Genomic DNA, 27,499 nt, shown 5'->3' with positions numbered 1-27,499 from the left:
TTGGCAGAATAGGGGTCTCCTAATAAGCATTTTGCCTAATCAGCCATGGGCGAGAGTGTTTTTGTGGGAGCCCTGGTATCCAGTGATGAAGCCCCAACACCCTGATTCATTATAAAAAAAATCCAAGAGCAGACACTTTGAAGAGTGTAGGAAGAACAACTTCACTTTCCCAATGTCAAACTTGCCCCAAGGCTACACATATCAATGCCTAGATAGATGCACTAGGCCTACAATTCCTCCCATGGGGAAAACTGAGAGTGTGGTGAGCACCTGAATATCCAGTGGTGCTAGACACTGCCCAGGGATCCCACTTTTTTTTGCCCAAACCCAGAACCCAGAGGTGATGAGCATGGCTGAAGTGTCTTGGGAAAACAAGGAGAAGGGGAAAGGGTAAGGGCTCACAGCAAACAGGGCACCAAGCTCAACAAAGGGTTGCAGTTTCTCCTAACTGCTTCACAGACTGTACCTTACAAACCTCATAGGACCCATCACCTACAGAAGCCTCATTTTGCCCACGAGCACATCCAGCACTCCATGTTGCTGTCCCCCTCAGAACTGCCATTCCATGGACACCCCTGTAGAAGGTACACTCATGCCTACACAGATCATGCCCATGTGCATAAAGAGAACTGTCACCCTTCGGCTCAATGGTGAAGACAGTCATACCTTAAACTCTTCAGGGTAGCCAAATGAGGAAAATAAACAGGAGGCTGACAGCATGTGTCCTGGTTTGTGCAATTGAGAAAAGGCATGTGTCATCCAAACTGTTCCTTCACAAGATGGAACAAGAGGGGCCGAGCAGGTGAATCCACAGAAGAGGACTCAGAGACCCCCCAGTATCCCTAGCTTGTCTGACTGGTTCTCTCCTGAAGAAATTCAGTAAAACCTGATGAAGGAGATTGCTTCCTTAAATGTGAAGACACCAACACCAGATTTTCAGGGGCAGGGAAAATCTAGTAAGCCCAACATCCCACCAATGAAACAAGATAATTTCCCAGTAACTGACCCCATAGAAATGGAGGTCCATGAATTGCCTGACAAGGAATTCAACATGATTCTTTTAAAGATGCCCAGCCAGCTACAAGACAACTCAATGAAATCAGAAAAGCAATACCTGAACAAAATGAAAAAGTCAGCAAGGAGATAGAAATCATAAAGAGAAGCCAAGGAGAATTTATGGAGCTGAAGAATACAATGGATGAATTTAGAAATATAATAGAGAGCTATAATAGCAGACTTCATCAAGCAGAAGAAAGAATTTATGAATTCAAAAAGAAATAATTTGAAGTTATCTAATCAGATGAGAAAAAAAGAATGAAAAAGAGTGGGGAAAATCTATGGGATTTTTAAAGCACCATTAAATGGATATGGATGATGAGAGACCTGGAGGAGGAGGAGGAGAGGAGAGAAGGAGAGAGAAAGAGACAGAGAGAGAGAGGCGGGAGGGTATTTTATTTATAAAAATAGACACACAGCCTAAGGAGTGAACCGTCGGATCCCCATTCTCGGAAGAAGACAATGAGTCACAGAGAGGTCGTGTGACTTGACCAAGGTCACACAGCAAGTGAGTGTTGGGTCAAGGAGAGAACCCATAGGCCGATTCCAGAGCCCATGTTCTTCTTAACCACTAAGTTAGACTCCTCCTGGGATCTCCCTGCTAGCTTTCCACAATACTGAGTAAACCTAAGGTCTGCGCAACCTCATTCCCACGGGCCTGAGCCCAGGCTGGGATAGGCATTTCTGCCCACAACAGGGCTCTTACCTGGCACAGCTGGCAGGCGTAGCGATGAAGGTCCAGGTGAAGGCATACACACACAACCTTGAGAACTTCCTGCCACTTCAACAGCAAACAAATAGCAATACCCCTTACAGCCTCACGTGCTCTACACACTCACATGGTGGTCCCCAGTCAGGTTTGTCTGGACACTCATGCTAAGAGTGCAGTTGTTCACAGGGGCCAGGGTGTTGGTAATGGGGAGGGAAACTATAGGAGCAGTCTGCACCCAGTGACAGTGTCCTCGACAACGACTACACAAGTTCATGGGATGCATTTTTCACAGTCGCACAAGAGGTGGGTACTACTACCCCATTTTGCAAATGAAGATATTGGGAGGTTAAATAATTTCTGGAATTCTCAGAGTAAGGATCTGAGATGAGACCTACCAAAGTCCACATCCTGTGTGCCCAACACCCAGGGTGTGCAGGGCAGACAGTCGTGGAAACAGCTCAGACCAGGGGTATAGGTGGGAAGACTGAGGGCTGGAGAACACAGTGGGGAAGGGGAAGGGAGGGGATGGGGGAGGGGAGGGGACGGGTGGGGAGGTAAACGAAGGAATGGGAAGGGAAGGGAAGAAAAGGGAAATGAGGGGAAAGGAAGGGAACGGAAGGGTGTAGAAGGGAACGGAAGGGAAGGGAAGGGGTCAGGGAAACTGGGAGGTTCTGGGACTGAGCCTGGCCAGAGGAAGGTAGCAATGGTGCATCTGGGGTGGGGGTCTACACACACACACACCTTCCTTGAAAGTCCCATTGACAGAGAAGCAGAGCATCATTTCCTGAAAGGGAAGAGTCCAGGCGCCCAGTCACCATCTCCACTTCCTACCCACCTGTGGCTTCCTGAGCCCACCCGAGGGCGGAAGCAGACTCTTACCATCTGTTACCACATGTCCATCCCAAGTAGATGAGGTCATGCTGAGTCTTGGGCAACACACCAAGGGTGTGCACAATGACACGTTTTCTGTGCTTCAACTGCTGGACCCGCAGTTCTGTGAAGGAAGGGGAAGTGAGCAAAGGTCAGGGGCTGCCATGCCCTAGGCCATATAATTAGCCCCTTCACTGCCCTTTCCTACCCAGTCTTCCCATCACAAACTCACGGGGGTCCTTGAGCTTCTTTATATTCCTGCTGTCCTTGAAGTACTCTCACAAGTTCAAAATGTGGGCTCCTCTTCCCAGAATTGCCTGGCAAAGAACTCCAACTTTTCTTTCTTCCTTGAGGTGGTCTACCACCATCACTGTATTCTTAAAATAGGAACAAAAATACAACTTTGCAGACACATCTGTGGTCCTCTTACCACGTACCATGTCTGAGGCTAACAGGATGGTAGGGCAGGTTAAGTGCCAACCTGGCCTTAGGGCCCAATCCCACAAACCTCAGAAAGGAAACTCTTCTGCCTGTTTAGAGAGGACAGCCTTATCCAACAGATGGAACTATCAGGGGAAGAATCGAGGAGGAGCAAGATGAAGAAGAGGAGGACAAGGAGGAGAAAAATGCAGGAGAAAGAAGAGGGAGGTGAGGACCACTGCATTGAAACTTTCAAACAGTGGAGCAGGACTGAGAAAGAACCGAGCTGTATGCATCCATGGGTTAGACTGGACACCAGTCTTATATATATCAGGAAGGCACCCGAATCTTGCGTTCTCACAGGACATTCCGACAACCACACCAATACATCTCTCGTGCTTCTGAAATCAAATCAGCCACCAAACCGATTCCATTAACAACCAGCAAACTGGCTGTACTTCCTTTGCCAGTGCACTAGGAAATTTAATGTCACGTGGCACTGATGTAACAGCCTCCTGAACTATGTTCCTCCATCCAGCCTTGCCCTGAACAATACTTTGTTTGAAAGAGCCCAAGTGAGCTCTGTTTTGGGCCAGCCTGAATTGCCTTTCAGCTCAGCAGGCAACTCTTCCTAATTTCAGCTATTCTATAACAAGGGTGTGAATGATAACCTGGAATGATGTGTCTACCACCATTTCCAAATGTTTAGGGGTTCTTCTTTTTGCTTTCTATTACTGGTTTCTAATTTGATTCCATCGTGGCCAGGGAACACACACTGTGAGATTTCAATTCTTCTTTTTTTATTTTTATTTTTTGAAGTAAGTTTATTTCTTTATTTATGGCTGTGTTGGTTCTTCATTGCTGCACATGGGCTTTATCTAATCGGGGTTAGCAGGGGCTACTTTTCATTGCAGTGCATGGGCTTCTCATTGCAGTGGCTTCTCCTGTTGTGGAGCATGGGCTCTAGGCACGTGGGCTTCAGTAGCTGTGGTTCGCAGGCCCAGGAGTTGGGGCACAAAGGCTTTTTGCTCAGTGGCATGTGCTCAACATGATACAAGCCATGTACCACAAACCCACAGCAAACATCATTCTCAAAGGTGAAAAAGTGAAAGCATTTCCTCTAAGGTCAGGAAGAAGACAAGGATGTCCACTCTCACAACTATTATTCAACATAGTTTTGACAGTCTTATCAATGGCAGTCAGAGAAGAAAAAGAAATAAATGGAACCTAAATTGGAAAAGAAGTAAAACTGTCACTGTCTGCAGATGACATGATACTCTACATAGATAATCATACAGATTCCACCAGAAATCTACAAGAGCTAATCAATGAATTTGGTATAGTAGCAGGATAGAAAATTAATGCACAGAAACCCTTTGCATTCCTATACACTAACAACAAAAATAAGAAAGCGAAATTAAGGAAACAATCCCATTTACCACTGCAAAAAAAAAGAATAAAGTACCTAAGAATAAACTACCTATGGAGGTAAAAGACCTGTACTCAGGAAACCGTAAGACACTGATGAAAGAAATCAAAGATGACAAAAACAGATGGTGAGATATACCATGTCCTTGGACTGGAAGATTCAACATTGTGAAAATGACTATACTACCCAACGCAATCTACAGATTCAATGCAATCTGTAACAAATTACCAATGGAATTTTTTACAGAACTAGTATTGATGTAGGTACTGATGGACAGATGATTCATTTTGTAAGCAGATGATGCAAACTTTTGGTATCAATAAATACATTACAGTACTGTAAATGTATTTTCTCTTCCTTATGATTTTCTTAATAAACTTTTCTTTCCTCTGGCTTACTTTATTGCAAGAATACACTATATAACACATAAAATTTGTGTTAATCCACTATTTATGTTATTGGGAAGGTTTCCAGTCAACAGTAGGCTGTTAGAAGTTACGTTTTGAGGGGATTCAAAAGTTATCTGCAGTTTTGACTGTGCAGGGCGTCGGCTTCCTCAAACCCCACGTTGTTCAGAGATCAAGAGTATATATGTATTTCATTTAAGAGAATAGCATACAATATAGAAAAGAGTATGTAAAGAACATCGACTTTGAAAACATACCTGTCTGGATTCAAATCTTCCTCTGTCCCTTACTGCCCATGTGACATTACACAAGTACTCAAACTCTCTGCATTTCGGATGCATCATACAGCAGTCAGTGGTCCTGTTTGTCAAGTGTTTCCATTTCTCCCCTGTTCCAAGCCGCTGGCAGAAGTGTACTTCTTTAACTCTATGGTTAAAGATCTGTGTATCTGGGGTCCAGTTTAGGCATTACATTTATCAGGCACTGTGTTTAGGCAGCGTGGTAAACCATTTATCATGCATGTGATTTGGCAGGATTTCACGGGAACACATTTATCTTCTTTTATCATTTTGTTTTGAGGTGGCGACTTTGGAAGTTGATGCCAGTGGATTTACGAGGAGGAGTGGCTTTATCTAACACAGAGAAGTGGGAAAAGGGAGCAACAAAACAGTTGTGATGCTGTTTACCTGAAGGTAAATACTCCAATTATTCTGGTTCTAACACACATATGTACAACTGAACTAGATGTCTTATGTGACTTTACTTTCAGAAAGCAAAGTTGACTTACCTAGAAACAGTACAGAGGAGATAGCATCAGATGGGGCTGTATCATTATGGAAATTGCATTCAGAACCTGTTTTTCTTTGTTCCTTTCTGAAATTCGTTAAGGTATATGGAAGTAAGTTTATTGTCAGTGTTAAGCAGTGAGATAGAAGAGAAACGGTTGCAGTTACTGTCCTGTGGCGTAGAATTGCATATACCTACACACAAACCATCACAATGTAAAATTCAACAGCCCTAGGTTGAATATAATAGGTCAAATAAGTGGCTCATCCTGTGAGGATTACCATAGCATGGAAATAGGACATTACATCCACAATTAAACTTTTTTCCAGGCAAAGGATGGAGAGAAGTGAGAAGATACAGATTCTGTACAGGTTGTTTATTCATGAGCTGTGTCATTTGTGATGATATGACTCTCCAGTACAATTTGGAAACCCCTTCCACGTGAAAACCATTGAAAATAAAATTGTGGTTCATAGATGTTTATAGTAGTAGTTGAGAATGAACTTTTTCCTGGGCTGCTTCTTTTTATCCACTCAAACATTTTTCCATTCAAAACATAGTTCTACAGTGTGATGCCAGGAAGTTGGCAGAATAGGAGTCTCCAAATAAACATTTTGCCTAATCAGCCGTGGGCGAGAGTGTTTTTGGGAGCCCCGGTATCCAGTGATGAAGCCCCAACACCCTGATCCATTAAAAAAAATCCAAGAAGACACACGTTGAAGAGTGTAGGAAGAACAGCTTAACTTTCCCAATATCAAACTTGCCCCAAGGCTATACTTATCAATGCCTAGATTTATGCACTAAGCCTGCAATTCCTCCCATGGGGGAAGTTAGAGTGTGGTGAGCACCTGAATACCCAGTGGTGCTAGACGCTGCCCAGGAATCCCACTTCTTTCTTGCCCAAACCCAGAACCCAGAGTTGATGTGCGTGGCTGAATAGTCTTGGGATAGCAAGGAGAAGGGGAAAGGGCAAGGGCAAGGGCTCACAACAAACAGGGCACCAAGCTCAACAAAGAGCTGCAGTTTCGACTAACTGCCTCACAGACTGCACCTTACATAGTTTATAGGACCCATCACCTACAGAAGCCTCAATTTCCCCACGAGCACTGCTAACACTCCATGTGCCTGTCCCCCTCAGAACCGGCATTCCATGGCACCCCTGCAGAAGGTGCACTCATGCCTCAATTGATCATGCCCATGTTCATAAAGAGAACTGGCTCCACTCTGCTGGATGGTGAGAACAGACATACCTTAAACACTTCAGGGTGCCGAAATGGGGAAAATAAACAGCAGGCTGTCAGCATGTGTCCTGGATTTGTGCAATTGAGAAAAGTTGTGTATCTTCCAAACAGTTCCTTCACAAGTTGGAAGAAGAGGGGCAGAGCAGATGAATCCACAGAAGAGGCTTCAGAGACCCCCCCCCCCCAGTATCCCTAGCATGGCTGACTGGCTCAGGTGTTTCTCTCCTGAAGAAAGTCAGTAAAGACTGATGGAGTGGATTGCTTCCTTAAATGTGAAGGCACCAACACGAAATTTTCAGGGGCAGGAAAAATCTAGGAAGTCCAAAACACCACCAATGAAACAAGATAATTTCCCAGTAACTGACCCCATAGAAATGGAGGTCCATGAATTGCCTGACCAGGAATTCAGCCTGATTGTTTTAAAGATGCCCAGCCAGCTACAAGACAATTCTATTAAATCAGAAAAGCAATACCTGAACAAAATGAAAAAGTCAACAAGGAGATAGAAATCATAAAATTGAGCCAAAGAGAAATTATCCGGCTGAAGAATACAATGGATGAATTTAGAAATATAATAGACAGCTATAACATCAGACTTCATCAAGCAGAAGAAAGAATTTATAAACTCAAAGAGAAGTAATTTGAAGTTATCGAATCAGAGGAGTAAAAAAAAGAATGAAAAAGTGTGGGGAAAATCTATGGGATTTTTAAAACACCATTAAATGGACTCATATATGGATGATCAGAGACCCTGAAGGAGGAGGAGGGGAGAGAGAGAGACAGAGAGAGAGAGAGACAGAGAGAGAGAGAGACAGACAGAGGAGGGGATGTGATATGACTTATAGAAATAATGGCTGAAAACCACCCAACTTGTGGAAGCAACATAGACCCCCAAGTTCATGAAATCAAAAGTCCTCGAACAGTATCATCTCACAGGAGTTTATATGAAGACACATTATAATAAAAATATCAAAAGTCAAAGATAAGGAGATAATTGTTTATCTCTTCTTAACAGTCTTGATATTTTACTTATTTATTTTGAATACTTACAACAATCTAAAATTTTTGTGATCTCTATTAAAAATTAATTTTTATTGGAGCATAGTTGCTTTACAATGTTGTGTTATTTTCTGCTCTACAGCTAAGTGAATCAGCTATCTATCTATCTATCTATCTATCTATCTATCTATCTATCTATCTATCTATATATATATACACATATATCCCCTCTCTTGTAGATGTCCTTCCCATTTGGGTCACCACAGAGCATCGAGTAGAGTGTAGAGTTCCCGGTGCTATAGAGTAGGTTCTCATTGGTTATCTACTTTATATACAGTAGTGTATATATGTCAATCCCAATCTCCCAATTCAACCCCCCCCCCCACTTCCCGCCCTGGCATCCATATGTGTGTCCTCTACATCCGTGTCTCTATTTCTGCTTTGCAAATAAGTTCATCTGAAACATTTTCCTAGATTCCACATATAAGGTATATGATATGATATTTGTTTTCTCTTTCTGAATTACTTCACTCTGTATGACAGTCTCCAGGTCCATCCACTTCTGTACAAATGGCACAATTTCTTTCCTTTTTATGTCTGAGTAATGTTTCATTGTATATGTGTACCACACCTTCTTTATCCATTCGTCTGTTGATGGACATTTAGGTTGCTTCCATGTCCTGGCTATTGTAGATAGTGCTGCAATAAACATTGGGGTGCATGTATTTTTTTGAATTATGGTTTTCTCTGGGTATATGCCCAGGTGTGGGGTTGCTGGGTCATATGGTATTTCTATTTTTAGTTTTCTAAGGAACGTCCATACTGTTCTCCACAGTGGCTGTATCAATTTACATTCCCACCAGCAGTGTAAGAGGGTTCCCTTTTCAAGGAGAGAATTTTAACTCTGTGAGACAAATGTCACTTGTCATAAACAAGGGAACATCATAAGGCTATCAGGAGATTTCTGAAAAGAAACCTTGCAGTCCAGGAGAGAGTGGCATGATATATTCAAAGTGCTGAAAGAAAACAACCGACAACCAAGAATACTCTATTCAGAAAAGCCGTCCTCCAGAAATCAAAGATAGATGATTACATTCCCAGACAAACAAAAGCTGAAGGAGTTATTCACCACTCGACCTGCCTTGCAAAAAATGCTAAAGGGAGTTCTTTGAATGGAAACAAAATATTATCAACATGAAAACCTACTACTAAAGCATATAACTCATACGTAAAAGTAAGCATATAGTCAAATTCAGAACACTCCTACATTGTAACGATGATGGGTAAAACACTTTTAAATTTAGTATACAGTTGGAAAGACAAAAGTATTAAAAATAAATACAGTTGCAATAATTCATTAGTGTTCACAATATAGAAGATACAAACTGGGACATCAATAACATAAAATGAGGTGGGAAGTGGTAAAAGTGTAGAGATTTTGCATATGATCAAATTTAAACTGTTATCATCTTAAAGCAGACTGGCATAACTATAGATGTTTTATGTAAGCATGGTGCTAACCACCATGGTTAATTAATTTTAGTTTTCATTTTGTTTTCATAAGTCTTTGAAATACAGTGTTTCATCTCAATATGTAAGCAATCTGATCAAATTATTAAATAATTTTTTATTCTTTCTCTTAATTGAAATGTAGTTGATTTACAATGTTATATTAGTTTTAGGTGTATGGCAGAGAGATACAGCATTTTTTCAGATTATACTCCACTCCAAGTTATTATCAGATAATGCCTAGAATTCCCTGTGCTATACAGTATATCATTGTTGCTTTCCCATTTTATACATAGTAGTTGTATCTCTTAATCCCGTGCCCCTAATTTGTCCCTCATACCTTCCCTCTCCCTTTTGGTAACCAAAAATTAGTTTTCTATATCTGTGAGTCTGTTTCCATTGTGCACATGCATTCATTTGTATTATTTTTTAGATTCCACATATAAGTGGTATCATACAGTATTTGTCTTTCTACATCTGATATTTCACTAAACATAATATTGTCTAGGTCCATCCATGTTGCACCAAATAGCTGAATTTCATTCTTGTAGGCTGAGTAAGATTCCATTGTGTGTGTGTGTGTGTGTGTGTGAGTGTGTGTGTGTGTGTATACCACATTTTTCTATCAGTTCATCTGTTGATGGGCACTTGGTTTGCTTCCATAATTTTGTTATTGTAAATAGTGCTGCTATGAACCTTGGGGTGCGTGTATCTTTTCAAATCAATGCTTTTATTATTTTTATGTATATGTATCCAGGAGTGGAATTGCTGGATCATATGGTAGTTTTATTTTTAGTTTTTGAGGGAGCTCCATATTGTTTTCCATACTGGCTGCACCAATTTACATTCCCACCAACAGCATACACGGATTCCCTTTTCTCAACATCCTCTCCAATATTTGTTTTTGGAGACTTTTTGCTGATAGCCATTCTGAAAGGTGCAAGATGATATGTCATTGTGGTTGTGATTTGCATTTCTCTAAATATTAGCAATGCTGAGCATCTTTTCATGTGCCTGTTAACCATGTGTACATCTTCTTTGGAAAAATGTCTATTCAGGTCTTCTGCCCATTTATCATTGGGGTGTTTGTTGTTTTGACATTGAGTTCTATGAGCTGTTTATATATTTTGGATATTAACCCCTTGTCGGTCATATTTGCAAATATTTTATCCCAATCCTTAGGTTTTCTTTTCATTTGTGTTGATGGTTTCCTTTCCTGTGCAAAAGCTCTTAAGTTTAATTAGGTCTTGTTCGTTTATTTTTGTTTTACTCCTTTTGTTTTAGGAGATTTATCCAAAGGAATATTGGTATGATATTTGTCAAAGAGTGTTCTGCTTATGTTCTCCTCTAGGAGTTTTATGTTTTGAGGTCTTGCATTTAGGTGTTTAAACCATTTTATTTTTGTATATGCCATGAGGGAATGTTCTAATCTTTGTTTTACATGTAGATGACCAGTTTTCCCAACACCACTGATTGAAGAAACTGCCTTTTCTACATTGTATATTCTTGCCACCTTTTCTGTAGATTATTTGACCAGAGGTGGATGAGTTTATTTCTGGACTGTCTATTCTATTGCTTTGATCGTTATGTCTGTTTTTGTGCCAGTGCCATGATGTTTTAATTAGCTTTGCTGGATAGTCTGAAGTCTGGGAGGGTTATACCTCCAGCTTCATTCCTTTTTTTTCCTCAAGATTGCTTTGGCAATTTGGGGTCTTTTGTCGTTCCATATGAATTTCTGGATTCTTAGTTCTAGTTCTGTGAAAAATACGATGCGTATATGATAGGGATTGCATTAAATCGGTAGATTACTTTGAGAAGTATGGTCATTTTAACAATATTAATTCTTCCAATCCAACAGCATTGGATATCTTTCCATTTCTTTGTTCATCTTCAGTTTCCTGCATCAGTGTTTCATAGTTTTCAGGTAGGGCTTTCACCTCTCTGGTTAGGTTTACGCCTAGGTGTTTTATTCTTTTCAATGTGATTTTAAACGGAGTTTAAAAAAAACTTTCTGTTTGTGATATTTCATTATTAGTGTATAGAAATGCAACAGATTTATGTATGTTAATCTTAGATCCTGAAAGTTTGATTAATTCATTCTTTAGTTCTAACACTTTTTGGGTGGAGGCTTTAGAACTTTCTATACAACATAATGTCATCCACAAAGAGTAAAAGTTTTACCTTTTCCCTTCCAGTGTGGGTACATTTTATATCCTTTTTCGTCTGATTGCTGTGGTTAGGACTTCCAACAGTATGTCAAATATAAATGGTGAGAGTGGGCATCCTTGCCTTGTTCCTGAATTTAGGGAAAGTCTTTCAGCTTTTCGCCATTCACTATGATGTTGGTGGTGGGTTTGTCGTAAATGCCCTTATAATGTTGAGACATGTTCCTTCTATACACACTTTGTTGAGAGTTGTCATGAATGGATGTTCAATTGTGTCAAATGCTTTTCCTGTGTCTATTGAGATAATCATATGATTTTGATCTTTCATTTTGTTGATGTGGTGTCTCACACTGATTGATTTGCAAATGTTGAATCATCTTTGTGACTCTGGAAAAAATCCTACGTGATTTATGGTGTAGGGTCCTTTTGATATACTGTTGGATTTGTTTTGCTAATATTTTGTCCAGGACTTTTTCATTTGTATTCATCAAAGATATTGCCATCTCATTTCCTTTTTCTGTAGTGTCTTTGTCTGGTTTTGGTGTCAGGATATTGGTGTCCTTGTTGCACTCTTATTTTATGATGTCTTTGAAATGCCATGTGTTATAATTTCAACAAAGCAACAACATATACAATTCATTTAACATGTTTGTCTTTCTAAGTCAGAAGTGTTGTAGAAAAAGGAGGTAAGAACAAGTTATTAACCATTTTTATTAATTATTAATTAATTTTACATTATTTTCTGTTTTTGAAATGCAGTTTATCACTTCAACATGTAAGCAAGAAGAGAAAATAATTGTAAAATATTTTTACTGAGTCTTTAAAAGGTGTTTGTTATCATTTCAACAAGGAAACAGTGTAAACAACATTCATTACTTTTACATTCTTCTTTCTTACTAGGTCTTTAAACTGCAATCTGTTTTCATTTCAACAGGGAAAATTCAATCTGTTAACATTTCAACAAAGAAAAACAATACACAGAATACTGATTATTTTTCCATACTTTTCTGTTATCAGATCATTGACATTTTCTGTTAACATTTCAACATATAAACAGGAGGAGCCACCTATTAATTAACTTTATTTTCTCTCAATTAGTCTTTGAAATGCAATGTTTTATCATGTTGACATGTAAACATATAAACAGGTAATTATTATAACATTTTTCTTACTAAGTCTTTGAAATACAATGCTATCATTTGAACACGTAAGGATATAAAGAATTTCATTTACATTCTTTTATCTTTACTCTTTTTGATATGCAGTATGTTATCATTTCAACATGTAAACAATACACGTAAATTATCAATTAGTTATTCTACATCCTTTGTTCCTTACTAACTCTTGGATACACAGTGTGCATTGAACACCGAAGGTACATAACATTTGAAAGTAGCCAAATTTCTAGAGTTCAGAAGTCACATATGATTAGTGTTGCAAGATACTGAGCAGTGCTACTCTAGTGGAAGACCGGAGGGAGCAAATACATCTGCAACAATGTGTACCATGAAGGAAATATACATGGTACCTTAAGAAAAAGCAGCAGCAGAATAAATCTACTTAAATGGGGAAGTAAGAGAAAACGTATCTGAGGAGGTAAAATTTAAGCCATGACCTGAGGCCTGAGCAGCTATCCAACAGCATAAAAAGGCCAATAACATTTGAGCAGACTATGTAAGGGGAAAAAGAGAAAAATACTGTGTTATGGGGGAATAAATAATTTCCCAAGTCCTCTAAGAAAGAGTAGAGAAACTGATAAATCATAGGAATGTCTACACTCTGACTGAGATCAAGGATTTTATCTTTCTTAGCACCTGGAAAAGTACCTAAATCATAACAGATACTTGGTGAATATGTGTGGAATAAGGTGTAACTGAGCCAGGGGTCTGAGACCTGGGAAATCAGGCAGCAATATGCTGATGAAGATACCAGTAGGTAGTGGGCTTTGTTTTTTTGTTTCCTTTTACTTGCATATGGTTTCTCATAAGCCACCTGAGGTAATCAGAAATACAAGAAGTTTGCAGGTAACTAGAGGGTAAAATTATCCAACAACTACCACCCCTAGGAAGAGTTTCAATTGATCTGACTTGTGTCAAGTGCCCATAAATGGATAAGTGAACCAATCAGTGTGGATAAGGAAATGATGTACGATGACTGGGTCAGCTTACGTAACATACCCAACACTGTGGTTAGTAAGCAGAAGATGTAGAGGGCAGTGGGCAAGAGATCCAGAAGACCTTTCAAATTCCTCTGTTTCTTTTTTAAAGTTCCCCTTTTATACAGATCAGTTTACATATCCAGTGGTCCTAACCCCAGTTTCCTAGGACAGTAGAACTTTACATATGTGTCTCTACAAACTTGGGTTTCAGGCAAAAAAAGAAAAAGTGAATGCTTTAATGGCCACACATCAGTGTTGAAACACCTCCTTGTACAGTGGAAATCATTCTGAACAAGTGGCCCAGTTCATGTCGTCCCACTGTGCCCTGTGCAGCATCTCCTCCAACTGAGCCTGAACTTCAGCAAGTTTCTGTTGGTCCAAACAGTCATGAAAATTCCATTCCTAGTAGCAATGGTCAGGGACAGGATAAATCACATACTTCAACTTCATCAAGGATGTCAAGTGCTGCAGAAGGCTCGTAAAGGGATTGAATGCAAAGCTAAGGACACAGAGGTGGGTACAGTGGCTCAGGGCTGGGAGGACGGCAGAGAGAGTAGAATCAGTTATCATGCAATTAGTTATCTCCAGATGTTGCAGGGAGCTTGAGACCTTCTCCAACAGAGTCTGGAAGGGCTCATAAACTTCTGAAAAGATCTGGTTGTTACTGAGACTCAATACCCTTAGGTGGGTGGCCAGAGAGTTCTGGGACAGAACAGTGACATCTCTGTTAGAAAGGCTACAGAAAGGTAGATACAGTGCATCCAACTGAGGTGGCAAAACTCTATAGAGAGGAAAAAGTAAGGTTATTTCACAAGAATGAAGGCAATGACCCCATATTATAGGTACCTAAGGCTCTGGAATAAATTACTGTGTTCATGGTTTCCAATAGGTGGTTAACAATGTCGACTTTGGGATCAGATTTTAGAGATTTGTGACCCTGAGAAAGTTACTTTACCACTCTGAGGTACAGGATTTTAACCTTGAAAATGTGCACAGCAGTAATTATTATAAAGAACTGCAGGAAGCATTAAGTGAAGAAATTGCATGCACTTAGTATATATGACATAATCAGTGTTAGATTTGATTCACTTATTTGGCGAGGATGGGTCTGGGAAAGTAGCCAACTGAGGGTTTGCTTTAACTAGTTCCCAGATGACAAGCTCTCCATTCAGGGTCTAAGCCTTGGGGGAAATACAGGAGCAAAATTATCTGGCAGTGTTAACTATTGGGGCCCATGCATGGGCATGTGCATTAGTCTTATAGCTTAATGTTTCTCTATTTGAATGCCTCCAGTTCCTCTCTAGAGAGCTGTAAAGTCCAATAGGAGAAGGACTGAGTCTTTTTCACCAATATATTTACAGACTTATTATAGTGTCTGCCCCCAGTCACTGAATGAATAAATGAATGAATGAGCACAGCTTCCGTTTGTACCCTCATCTGCTGCTCACCATAAGGTACCCCTCTCTCTCCCGCCTAGGTTCAAATTCCCAGCAGTGCCTATGCTGAAGCAAAAAGAGAAATGGGTTACAAGGAGCTTATGAAGATCCAAGTATGGTCTCTTCTGTCTTAACAATGTGGTGTTCAGGGAACACAGGTTCCTCCCCACCCCTTCACCTGAGCAGTTTGTGCAGTTGATCTGTGAGGCAGAAGAAAGACAAGCTGAGCTCCTGGAGATTGTCCATCCACCCAAGGCAGAGGAGAAAAGATCTGAAGCTCCTTCTCTTATAAGATTTAAAGGAGATGTAACACAGAGTAAGGCTGTTCAGGTGGATCACCCGAAGCAAAAGGGTGACGACTTCATTCAGATTAGCCTAAGCCATTTCCAGGTGATCAATGAACCCCAGATCTAGAAACTGCAGGATACTTTTGTGGGCAGGCATTCTATCGTGTCACAAAGAAAGAAAACTATAGGCCAATATTACTGATGAACATCGATGCAAAATTCCTCAACAATATGCTAGCAAACAGAATCCAACAGCACATTAAAAGGATCATACATTATGACCAAGTGGGGTTTATCCAAATAATGCAAGGATTATTCAGTATATGCAAATCAATCAACGTGATACACCATATTAAAAAGTGAAGGATAAAACCCATATGATCATCTCAATAGATGCAGAGAAAGCTTTTGACAAAATTCAAAACCCATTTATGATTAAAAAAAACCCTCCAGAATGTATGCAGAGAGGGAACATTCCCCAAAATAATAAAGGCCATATATGACAAATGCACAGCCAACATCGTTGTGAATGGTGAAAAACTGAAACCATTTCCACTAAGATCAGGAACAGACAAGGTTGCCCACTCACACCCCTATTATTCAATATAGTTTTTGAAGTTTTAACCACAGCAATCAGAGAAGAAAAAGAAATAAAAGGAATCCAAATTGGAAAAGAAGAAGTCAAGCGCTCAGTGTTTGCAGATGACATGATACTATACATAGAGGATCCTAAAGATGCTACCAGAAAACTACTAGAGCTAAACAAAGAAAAATATGAAAGAGAAATTAAGGAAACCCTCCCATTTACCATTGCCACAAAAAGAATAAAATATCTAGGAATAAACCTACCTAAGGAGACAAAAGACCTGTATGCAGAAAATTATAAGACACTGATGAAAGAAATTAAAGACGATACAAATAGATGGAGAGATATACCATGTTCTTGCATTGGAAGAATCAACATTGTGAAAATGTCTCTATTACCCAAAGCAATCTACAGATTCAATGCAATCCATATCAAACTACCACTGGTATGTTTCGCAGAACTAGAACAAAAAATTTCACATTTTGTATGGAAACACAAAAGACCCCAAAAAGCCAAAGCAATCTTGAGAAAGAAAAATGGAAATGGAGGAATCATGCTCCCTGAGTTCAGTCTATACTACAAAGCTACAGCAATCAAGACAGTTTGGTACTACCACAAAAACAGAAATATAGATCAATGGAAGAGGATAGAAAGCTCATAGATAAACCTATGCACATATGGTCAACGTATCTTCAATAAAGGAGGCAAGAATGTACAGCGGAGAAAAGACAGCCTCTGCAATAAGTGGTGCTGCAAAAACTGGACAGTTACATATAAAATAATGAAATTAGAACACTCCCTAATACCATGCACAAAATATAAATTCAAAATGGATTAAAGACATAACTCTAAGGCCACACAACATCAAACTTTCAGAGGAAAACAGAGACAGAACACTCTATGACATAAATTATAGCAAGATCCTTTTTGACCCACCTCCTAGAGAAATGGAAATAAAAACAAAAATAAACAAATGGGACCTAATGAAACTTAAAAGCTTTTGCACAGCAAAGGAAACCTTAAACAAGACCAAAAGACAACCCTCAGAATGGGAGAAAATATTTGCAAATGAAGCAACTGACAAAGGATTAATCTCCAAAATTGACAAGCAGCTCATGCAACTCAATATCAAAAAAACAAACAACCCAATCCATAAATGGGCAGAAGACCTAAATAGACATTCCTCTAAAGAAAATATACAAATTGCCAACAAACACATGAAAGAATGCTCAACATCATTAATCATCAGAGAAATGCAAATCAAAACTACAATGAGATATCATCTCACACCGGTCAGAATGACAATCATCAAAAAATCTACAAACAATAAATGCTGGAGAGGGTGTGGAGCAAAGGGAACACTCTTGCAGTGTTGGTGGGAATGTAAATTGATACATCCACTATGGAGAACAGTATGGAGGTTCCTTAAAAGAATAAAAATAGAATACTATACGACCCAACAATCCCACTACTGGGAACATACCCTGAGAAAACCATAATTGAGAAAGAGTCATGTATCACAATGTTCATTTCAGCTCTATTTACAAGACCAAGGACATGGAAGCAACAACATAAGTGTCCATCAACAGACGAATGGATAATGAAGATGTGGCACATATATACAATGGAATATTACTCACCCATAAAAGGAACAAAACTGAGTTATTTGAAGTGAGGTGGATGGACCTAGAGACTGTCATACAGAGTGATGTAAGACAGAAAGAGGAAAACAAATACCGTATGCTAACACATATTTATGGAATCTAAAAAAAAAAGAAAGAAAAGAAAATGGTCAGAAGAGCCTAGGGGCAAGATGAGAACAAAGATGCAGACCTACTAGAGCATGTTCTTTAGGATATGGGGAGGGGAAAGGGTAAGCTGGGACAGTGTGGGAGAATGTCACGGACATATATACACTACTAAATGTGAAATAGATCGCTAGTGGGAAGCAGCCACATAGCACAGGGAGATCAGCTACGTGGTTTGTGATCACATAGAGGGATGGGATAGGGAGGGTGGGAAGAAGGGAGATGCAAGAGGGAAGAGATATGGGGACATATGTGTATGTATAACTGATTCACTTTGTTATAAGGCAGAAACTGACACACAATTATAAAGCAATTATACTCTAATAAAGATGTTAAAAAATTATTTTCTCCCAAAAGTATACAAACCAATAAGAAAGGAAATGTACGTCTACACAAAAGCCACACCCTCATTATTACTTAAAATGGAGAAGGCCAAAAATTCAAAAGAATTGTGAGTAAAAAAAGAAAAATGCTGAATCCTGCCATAAGATTTGTCACAATCCCATTACTAGGCTTTGTGGAAAACAAAAAGACAGACCAAGAAAAGCTGCCAAGAGAGAGGAAAGAAGATGGAAAAGGGCTGAAAGCTGATCTAAATCTACAGTAGAATGACTAAGCCCAGAATAAATCTAAAAATACCAAAAATGTGTCCTAGAATATGAGAGCCCGGATTACAGGGAAAGCACACCAAAAGTGGACCTTATGAAGGGACAGGGATGATTTGAAGTGCAGGCTTTGAAAGATATATCTCTTAGGGAAGAATAAAGGCAAAGAGTTAGGGAGAAGCATCCGTTGGCACTTGGGTAATGACAGAGAAAATTTTAAAAAGGGGAGAATTAAGGATCTTGCAAGACATAAGAGAACCACAAAATCAGAGCACTCAGGACTTCTCCCTTCATCACAGAAACAAACAAACAAAATAAAAATGATCTGGACTTTGCTATACTAACAAAAATCACATTGTTAAACTAGGAATTTTGTTGAAAAAAAACAATATCATACAGATGAACAGAATGAAGCAAATTCCAAAGAAAACTTCATTAAAAAAGATGAGGAAACAAAACTGCATACATATTAAACAACCATGAAGGAGAAAAAGACTGGAAGTCAACACTCCAAACAAAATTAATTATACTCAAGCAAGCATTGGAGGATATGAAACCCACCTTAAAGAGAATATTTTTAAAAATCAAAACACAGAGATTGACCAAAAAGAAAGGCTGAAGCAAAGATTTTATAACCAACTGGGGTGTCCTTTAAGTATCACAGCCTACAGAGAAAGCTTTTCAACTTGTAGAAACTTAGGAAATTCTGCACCTCTCAGCATTTCCTAAGGAAGCTACTAGAGCAGGGGTCTGCAAACTGGCCCTCTGAGCCAAATTCAGCCCACTGCTTGATTTTGTAAATAAAGTATTATTGGAACAAAGCCATGATCAATCATTTATGTATTGTCTATGAATGCTTTTGCACTACAGTAGCAAAGTTGAGTAGAGAGACAGCGACACTGTGACCCAGGAAATTACAATATTTCCTATACTTCTCTTTACAGAATGTTTGCAAAGTAATCTAAAAGAGGAACTGGGATTGTGATCCCACTGTAATGAGAAGGAAAACTTCACCAAAATACCTAATGTTGAGTATTCTACGTACAATAGTAAAATCAAGTTGGAGGAAAGGGGAGAAGACTAATGTACAAAAGTTTTATGCTGTGAAAAAAAACACAGAAACTGTGCAACTAAAATTGAGAGAAGGGAGAGAAGTAGAAGAAAATAGAACAAACTTTTTATCATAATGAAGTAGGTGAGTATTAAATGATACTGGAGGAAAAAAAAATGCATAAACCAGAGAGTAAAGTGTTAAGAAAACAGGTAGGTCAGGAGGATTTTAAGAAAGCATTAAACGTGACCAAAAACATGTCTTAATGTTAAAAGCCAAAACTCACAATGAAAATATAACCCTTAGGAATATTTATGTACCAATAACAAACAAACACCTTTATAAAGCAAAAATGCAAGGAGACATAGATAAAATAATAATAATAAAAGGAAACAGTAACAGTAGGAGACTTAATACACCAAACTCTGTCTAAGGCTGATCAAGTCATATAAAAAAAGAGAAAGCTAATTAATAATGTTATATAGGGAATATATTCTTGTCAAAAATGGATCATAATTATCTCACAGAGATTAGATAATTACTTTCTATAAATTAGAAATAGTACAAAAAATCCTCTCTAACCCCAATGCAATAAAAGTTAATAACAAAAGTTGAGAACAGAAAGGCCTTTCCACCTGACAAAAATTTTTAAAGCTTCTCTTAAAAAATGTTGAATACAAGAGGAGATGCAAACTGAAGTTGTAAAGAAATATTTTAAAAGAATGACTATGAAAAACTACAAACAGCATCTATGGGATACATTTAGAGTGGTGATCTGAGGCAAATTCACACAGTACACACTTTTATGAGTAAAAATGGAAGAATGTAGATAAATTGCCTCAAAAAACAAAAATAAAAAGAAAAACAACTAGGAAAAAAAGAACTAAACAAAGCAAAACATAAAAGCAGAAAAGAATGAGATACAAAATAGAAAAACGAAATCTTGTTTTACAAAATGGACAAATCCCTAGCTGGCTTGATGAATGAAGAAAGGGAGAGATCACACATAGACAAAATAATAAATGACAAAGAGAAATAATCATTGAAACAGAAAAAAGAAGAGATTACTTTGCCAACCTCTATGCAAATAAACTTGAAAATCTATATGAAATAGGTAACTTCCTAGATAAATACAGATTACCAAAATTCTGATTCTAGTGTCAGAATGCTTAAATTAGGCAATTTTCATATAAGAAATAAAGTACTACAGCAATACCCCCAAGAAGCACCTTGCTCAGATGGTTTTACAGGTGAATTCTAGTAAACCATCAAAGATCAAATAGTACCAAAGCTCTGAGTTATGTAAGAACATTAGAAAGGAAGGAAACTTGCCTAACTTCTTTTATGAAGCCAGTAGGATGCTAACAGGTAAAACGTAGACACCAAAATAATAAATAGAATATTAGCAAACATCGAACAATACATTTAAAACTAACATACTGTGATCAAGTGCAATTTATTCCATTAATACAAGGCTGGTTCTATATTAGGAATTCCATTGATATCATTCACCATAGTAATATAATCAAGGGCAAACATCATATGATTAAAACCACAAATGCCAAACAAATCTTTGGGAAACGTCAACACCCATTCATGTTAAGAAAGGAAATCCTCAAGAAATGGGAAAGAGGGATGCATTCTTAACATGATAGAAGATATATAATTAATTGCTCTTGAAAGTATTTTATTTAGTGGGGTACTACCGGAGGTTTTCTAATAAGGTCAGGAACAAAAAAGTATGCCCATTATATCATTCCTGTTCAATCTTCAAATACAAGCATTAGTCAGTTGACTAGAGAAATCAATTAGATTTATGAGGATGAATAACAAGAAGTAAAGTCACCTATGTGTGCACATGATAGCACCGTACACCTGAAAAGCCCTATAGAAACAATGACAGATTAAGTAAAACAATAAGAGAAATCAGCAAGGTAGTAGGATATAAAGTTACATACAAAAGTCAATGGTCTTTGTGTGCACACACACACACACACACACACACACACACATCTGGAGGACACTTTAGTAGAGAAAATTCAATATACAATAGCAAATACAAAACTTAAATGCATAGAAATAATGTTAATGAGAGCATCTATGCAAGGAAAATTTTTAGACACTCCTGAACGACCCAGAAGCAAACTTGAATAAGCACAAAGACATTGTTCAATGTTCTTGCATAGAATAACTCAACATTAAAAAGATGTCTGTTCTCCCTAATCTAATGTATAAATTTAATATAATCTCAAAACTTTCAGCAAACGTTTATATGGACTGAGATAAATGGATAATAAAATTAATATTTTTTAAAAAGCATGCAAGAATAGCCAGGATATAAGTGAAAAAGAAAACCTATAAGTGGGGAGTAATGATACCAGACATTAAAGCACGCTATAAAGCCTCGGTAATAATAACACTGTGGTACTGGTACATGAGTAGACAAATAGTCCAGTGAAACAGAATAGAAAACCCAGAAAAACAACAATAATATATGGAAATTTCAGTATATGATGAAGGGGCATTTAAAGTCACTGAGGCAAAGATGGACGTTCAATAAATGATGCTGGAACAACTGAGAAATTTGGGAAAAGAATCAATGTAGATCCATATCACACACCATACACAAAAATAAACTGTAAACGGGTTAGGAATCTAAACAAATGAAACCATAACAAAAATATTTTTAAAAATATGTCAGGACTCTGCTTTAACCTCAGCATAGGGAAAGGCATTCCAACTGTGACTCAAATTTCCAGAGGCAATGAAGGAAAACAATGATCTATGTGACTACAAGTAATTTTTTTAATGTACGGCAAACACATCATAACTAAGTCAAAATGCAATTGACAAACTGAGATAAAGTATTTGCAGCATGCCTCACGAACAAACGAATAATAGCCCAAGTATATACAGAACTCTGAGTATTGAAGGACAAAAGGCTAATATTTCTAAAGAATAATGGGAAAAGATACGAACAGATAATTCACAAAAAATATATAAAACAGTCCTCAAAATACACAGTCAAACATTCTCATAATTAGACAAATGCATACTAAGACAATGCCGAGATACCATTTCTCACCTAGCACATCAATAAAGGTCACAAAAGTAGGGCAACATGTTCTGTTAGTGAGTCTGTGGGGAAACACTCACAGTAGCTAGTGGAAGTGAAAACCAGTACAACCCTCCTGGAGAGAAATTTGGAAATACCTAACAGAACTACACATGCATTTAACTTTTGGCACAACAATACTACTGCTGGGAATAAAACTTGAAGATCCATTTCCACCAACACAGAAATGCTCATGCCTAAGGTTATTCACTGCAGCATTGTTTGTAGCTGCAGAATGTTGAAAACAAGTTAAATGCCCCTACATATGTCAGCGGAGTCCAATGTAGCTGTAAAAAAAAAAAAAAAACGAAAACAAAAAACAATGAAGCCCTCTATGGCATAAAGAGTTTTTTTATGGATTGCTGTTAACTGAAAAAGGAAAAGTGCAAAGGAGCATTATAAAATGCTGTCCTTCATTTAATAAACAAGGGAATATAAGAACACATATATGTATCAGTTCATTTGTGCAGAGTAAATACAGGAAAGATTAAACCAGAAACTAAAGAGATTGGTTATCTACAGGGGGAGTGTGGGAAATAAGTGGGGAACAGGAGGGGGTTAGAAGGCATGAGGAAAGAGTGACACTTGTCTTATAGATGTTTCTGTGCAGCCCTGACTCTTTGAATCACAGTAATATTTCACATACCCCAGAATTAAATAAAACATTAAAACCAACTAAGGTGTGGGGAGGAGGCAAACTAAAACACCAACAAATTAACCTAACTATATTACAAATGAATGTCTTAACCACAGCTGAAGAGGTGAGAAAGAAAATAGCTAAGCTAAGCAACTTGGGGAAATAGTACTTCTTTGATTGCATCCTCTGAGGCCTAAGACATAAAGAACTACATACAAACACAAGTTATCAAATCTCTTTCTAAAAGGTGTATTGGGTACCATTTCTGCAACTACTTCATGTATATATCAGGAATGAAAATGTAAGTAAATATTGAAGATAACGAGAGCCAGGTCGGACAAACAAGTTACATGCAAGGCTACAAAGGATTAAAATAAGAGGTATCAGTATGAGCTCCTGGCATTCAATATCTATACACATAGGTAGAGAAATTGAGAAGTATCTGTAAGCATGAGTATATCCATGCAATATATTTCCTTCATTTGTGGGTGGAGAGGGAGGACTTAGCAGCAATGAAACCGCAATAGCAATGAACACACAGTGAGATATTGGTTTCTAAATGTCACTTTCCAAAAAAAGGTAGCATGGCTCTTTGCAGAAGTGTTTTGATTTCAGGGCCGTGGTGGGGAAAAAAACACAAGATGAACAAGAATACCTTACAATGCCAGCAAGGAAGTACACAAAAAAGGATCAGGTCATGCTGAAAGAACACAGACCCCACCAAAAGGTGCTTGCAGTCACCAAAGCTGGAACAATTCAAGAAACTAAATAATGATATAATTTGATTATAAGTCACAATATAACATAGTTATTCATGATTCAATACTGACATAAATTATTTGATTCAATAATTTGAAATACATTTTATAAAACAATTTTTATAAACAACTTGAAAATGTATAAATAAATAAATAGGAGAGAAAAGACAGCTCTTCAGAATTCCAAGTAACCAATGTAGTAGGAATAAGGAAATAGAAAGTCACCATTAAGTAATAATCGTTGTAGGCAAGATCAACAGATGGATTTTAAAAGTCGTGAATAACAGTCTGAGAAGAAATAGGATATTTTCATAGTATGAAAGTATTTCCTACACGATATTTATTATTTACAAATTGGAAAACAGTACCATTACAATGTAGCAACACAGTTGCCCCTAACTTAATTAAGTGTTGCAAATGAATATCATCATTAGTACAACATATGGACATCAAGTACCCCCTCACATGATGCTTCGAAAAGGGAACAGAATCGCTTTTGCAGCGCCGTGGCATAAGACCTAAAATCATGTCACAGTGACATGTATGCCTTGACATTTGGGGGGAAACCCAGAGGGTCTCAAATGGACTAACCACAAGTTCCCATTACACTTTTGTGCTCCCAGGAAGAAGGTCCCCTAGCCAAGGAACCAGCCTTATGACACAAACTAGCCACAGTGCCTGCTCGCCCCTGACTATCATGTTTCAGTTCCGTACCAGCACACACAAAGTATTCAAACAAGCCAATCACATACTCCCATGTGAACCAAGGGTAACCTCGTCCTCTTGCTACTACAGACTGCCCCCCACAGCCCCTGCTTGTTATCTCTCTTCCAGAGAATGACTCCTGTGAGGCTCTACCTGGCCAGTAGTGTCCTCCTCCCCAGGCTGTAAGTAAATGTTACTAATAAGCTGCTGTGGGTAGTATCTGTCCAGTGTCAAGTGTCCTGGGTTCAGCCACCCCCATAACACTAGGGTGGAAATTCCTCCATCACCAATTGGATGAAGGGGAGGAGAAAAAAAACAGGTATTGTTGCCAAAAATGTATTAGTTCAATCAAATCACAAGAACACATCAGAGAAACTCAAGTTGACAGACATTCTATAAAATACCTGACCAGTATCTTCAAAAGCGTCAAGATTGGGAAAGACCCAGAAAGCTTAAGGAACTGTCATCCTGGAGGAGACTAAGGAGAAATGATGGCCAAATGCAATGTGGTATCCAGAATAGGATGCTGAAATAGAAAAACGAGATTACTGGGACAAATGGTGAAATTCATAAAAAGTATGTATATTAGTTAATACTGCATCAATGTTAATTTCCTAATTTTGATAATTTTCAATGGCTATATAAGATGTTAACATTAGGGAAATCTGGGTGAAGGCTTTCTATACTATTTGCAAAGTTTTTGTGAACCTAAAATTATTTCAAAATAAAGAAATAAAAAAATTCAGTGGTTAAAGGAATAGTTATTGTATAAATGACAATTTAATAATAGTTTAACTAATTGAAATGCGGTTAGGAGGATGGATAAATACTCGTGCAGCATCGTCCATTAAAAATCTATTTCAAACTGCTTTAGAGAGCCCATTAAAATAAATGAAAGTGCAGTCACCTCCAAGATGTAGATGAGTATTTATCTGCTCTTCAGAAGATAACCATTTTAAATATAAATGCAATGAAATAACATATATAGAGAGTGAGTGAGAGACAAGAGAGAGACAGAGAGAGGTAGGGGAAGGGAGAGAGAGACATACATTTCAATACTTACAATTTAAAGTCTCAGATATCAAAACAAACCGCAAACAAAACTGAGGTGTAAAGGAGAAATACAAGTTTTTTTTTAAGAAGCGGAAGGCTGATCAAGAGATGTTAAAGAGAGAGCGCGAAACGATTAGCCACACAACTGAAGCGAATCACAGCTGAGGAAGGAGGAATGCACAGAGCATGGACAGGACAGTGGACCGAGCAATCCATTTGATTGCCTTTCTTATTAACCCCCAAACCTTGACCCTGGGTAATTTAATTTAGGTCAATAGAGGCGTAATTTATAGAAAGAATGCTGTTGTAATTTACCTGATTGGAACAGGAGTTGGAAAAAACTTGAGCTGTCCAAGACCCCAGCAGTAGGAGCACGTTCCTCCTTCTCCTGAGCTCGCAGGGGACAAGCCTCAGTGTTGCCCGGCACTGGGCGTCTTAACGGTTCCGTCTCAACATTAAACTCGCCAGAAAAGGACTTGGATTGGTGCAGCTCAGGACATGTGACCCCCTATCACTCAATCTACTCTGTACTCGAGGCGGGGCCAGATTCACGACCCCACCCAGACTGACCAAGGGGACAGAGCCTTATGCCTGAGAGGGCTCTTCTCAGGCGCCAGGCCCACCCTCCTACATCTCCTTGGCACAGTGTCTCTCCTTGTGGCCTGGGAACCGCCTGGCCAGGGTTTCTCCCAGGCCGGGTCTCAAACCTAGAGAACTGATGTCCAAATTGATAGGCTACAGAACACAGGGTGTGAAATTAAAAACGAGTGGCCACTGATGACGAGAAGCCGTCAGACTTTAGTGTCCCTGGGGCTCCGCTATAGTAAACAAGCAGTCGAGTCCCCACCAAAAGATAGGAAAAATGTATTCTTGCCTCTGTGCAGTAAAGCCAGCATAGCATTTACATTGACATTTGACAAATGCAATGGAATGGAGAAAACTGCCGCCTGCTAATAACTCGCCTGTCAATTGCAAGGATAGCTTATGGTATTTGTTTCCAACCCTCTCCCTGGACTCCTGATTCCACTTCTTCCCTGTCTGCTTCCTTTTCTGGTCCCAATTGTTTACAACCTTTTGGAATACAATACAGTTTATTCATATGCTATTTTGTAAATTGGCCATCTCCCATGTTGGAAAAATATAAATTCCAGGAGGGCAGGAATCTTTGTTGGTTTGTTCATTAACATATCCTAAGTGCCTAGAGTAATGCCTGGTTCACTGGATACTTGAATAACTGTTGAATGAATTTTTCTCCAGCCACACTTGTGCCTCACCCTAACTCACCAAACATGTTCCCCTATAATTATGTGTTTTCCTGTAACAGCCTGCCCCAGATAGCCCTATAACCACCTTCCTTACTAAACTCACATCTCTGTCACCTTATCAGAGAATGCTTACTTTTCTTCATGACACGTAGCATTTTCTCACAGCTTTTCTGGGTTGTTATTCGTTGTTCATTTGTTTTTCTTTTTTGTTTTTATTTTGCTTTACTTTACTTTTATTTTTTTCTTTTTTCAACACTGTTTAATTTTCATTTTTATTTATTTTTGGCTGTTTGGGATCTTTGTTGCTGCACACGGGATCTCTCCAGTTGTGGCAAGTGGGGGCTGCTCTTCGTTGTGGTGTGCAGGTTTCTCATTGCAGTGGCTTCTTTTGTTGCGGAGCACAGGCTTTAGGTGCCCGGGCTTCAGTAGCTGTGGCACACA

The sequence above is a fragment of the Kogia breviceps genome, chromosome X (genome assembly GCF_026419965.1).
Source record: "Kogia breviceps isolate mKogBre1 chromosome X, mKogBre1 haplotype 1, whole genome shotgun sequence".
In the NCBI taxonomy this organism is placed as follows: Eukaryota; Metazoa; Chordata; class Mammalia; order Artiodactyla; family Physeteridae; genus Kogia; species Kogia breviceps.
This window is presented reverse-complemented; position numbering follows the sequence as displayed.